The sequence below is a fragment of the Limulus polyphemus genome, unplaced genomic scaffold, assembly GCF_000517525.1.
Source record: "Limulus polyphemus unplaced genomic scaffold, Limulus_polyphemus-2.1.2 Scaffold720, whole genome shotgun sequence".
Classification (NCBI taxonomy): Eukaryota; Metazoa; Arthropoda; class Merostomata; order Xiphosura; family Limulidae; genus Limulus; species Limulus polyphemus.
Window position 1 is genome coordinate 331,341 of NW_013666330.1, and position 2,065 is coordinate 333,405.

At 32.1% G+C, this 2,065-nt stretch overlaps 1 long non-coding RNA gene across 1 annotated transcript in view; it reads right to left on the bottom strand.

Moving 5' to 3' along the window:
* Nucleotides 1-2,025: 2,025 nt before the first annotated feature.
* LOC111085928 overlaps nt 2,026-2,065 on the bottom strand; it is a 24,107-nt gene continuing 24,067 nt past the window's right edge. Inside the window, exon 3 of the long non-coding RNA XR_002610693.1 lies at nt 2,026-2,041. This is a non-coding gene — a long non-coding RNA (uncharacterized LOC111085928). The remainder of the gene's footprint in view (nt 2,042-2,065) is intronic.

Sequence of the window (2,065 nt, forward strand, 5' to 3'; positions counted from 1 at the left end):
ATCAATTCATGTGAATATGACTGAAAATTTTCATTTTTCTGAGAAGGTGGTGTCCATTTACTTGTGACCACGCTGTGCATATCAATTCGCTCATAGTAAACTCTCGATAAGATATCAAGGAAGTTCCAGACTAGAAAGAAAACTTTGTATTGTTTGTAAGTTTGTGAAACTTTTGTTTATAGATCTTTGTTTGTAATAACTATTTGTAATAATTGTTATTGTAAATTGTATGGTTGTGTGTATATTAAAATGTATTTGTGTTAAAAACGAAAATGGTATGTATCAATCTCGTTGGCAAATATCGTAAACTGACTAAAATATCGGCATATATTTAAATACTAAATCCAAAGTATAACTTCACTAGTAAATATAAATTATCAGTTAACACGGCTTCGGACTATTTGAAATTCTAATACGTAACAGTATTTACATGTTTTTCAACTCCTTTCACTATGGTACGTATCTCATACACTCACAGAATCCTAACGGGTGGCATCACAAGTGGAAATTAACTGGAATGACATATCAGAATGAATTTGTAAAAATTATAGCCGAAGTTGTTTTCCTCTTGATAGCTATTATAGTCTTCCATGTTGCTCCGTTTGTCAGTTTGTTTATAGAGAGCGAGCTCAACTCTTTCGCGTATATAACTTGATTCAATGTGGAGTTGTTGGGTGGACAGACTGTTTGGTTTGGCTCGTGTCCACGTGCTCGTTGCATTTCGCAATCTTAGTCATTAGTAAATACAACGTTCAACTAGACAAGCCAACAAAACATCAAGGATTTTCTAACAGTGCTTCATTTGTACATATAGATGCTATATATTTCAATCTCTGGCTCTGTTAGAAACAACATACAAGTTCTTCAGTTTTTAGCGTTTACATGATCGTCTGCGCAAGAGGAAAAATCCTCGACATTTTCAAAGATATTTAGATTTAGTTCATCAATGAAACAAATAGATACACCTCCACTGTATAGAAATATTAGGCTTCACTGATGTCTCATATTTTTATAAAGCTTTTATTAATGGTAGTCTTAATATTTAAACAGTCTTTTGATTTTGTTCAACGGAGTACAAATAAATGCTTGTAAATATTTGTTCAGTTCTATTGCTTGTGAAAGAGAAAGTTATTAAACATTTCTGACAAAAACTGGGTTTCCTTTAATACTGTACAAAAAACGCAGTTGTTTAATGATTTTATTTTCTTGTATGTAATTATCGTTACTAATTTCCTACCTGGGGTTCCCAACGAGCAAAGAAAAAAAAGTCATACAGTAAAAAAAATGAAGGGAAGATTCACTAAGAACCCAAACGATTTATATAATTAATAGCATGCTAAAATGTTATCTTTGTGTAAATTTATATTTAAAATTATTTATTTACTCACATTCAAAAGTTACGTTTAATTATTTGTCTACAGGTATCTTTGCAATGAGTCACAGTGAGTCGTATTCGATTTAGTAGCCAGTCATTTTATTTGTTTATTTGTTTGAGCACAAAGCTGCATAATTAGCCAGCTGGGCTCTGTCCATCGCGGAAAATTGAAATCCAGATTTTAGCGTTATGAGTTCGAAAACCTACCGCTGACCCACCAGAGAACTAGTAGCTAGATAAAGTAGCCTTGCGCGTCATACAGATTTTATATTGGGTTAAAAGAATGCTAATAAATAACGGAAAATATGTTGATTATTAATCTTTCTAATCACGTGTAATTAGTATTAATTTTTACCAAAACAGCTTTGTGAAAAAATAAATGGACTCCACCACTCGTGAGAAGTTGTAAAAGCCATGCTCAAAACTTTCATAAATTACGAAAAAGGCTATATTTCTAATAGAAAAACAGTCAACATACAGATTTTAAATTCAGAGTCAGCTTTCAAACTATAACGAACCCCGAAATAAGCAAACATAGATTTTCAATTTTTCACATAAACAATCATCGTAATGGTTTCAGCTCTAACGAACGACAGAATATGATATTTTTACTTCTCTAGTCGTTGGTTAATTTTCCGTAGAAATTCTTTCCCCCCCAAAAAAAAACTTCAGCGATACAAGTCCTTTCTT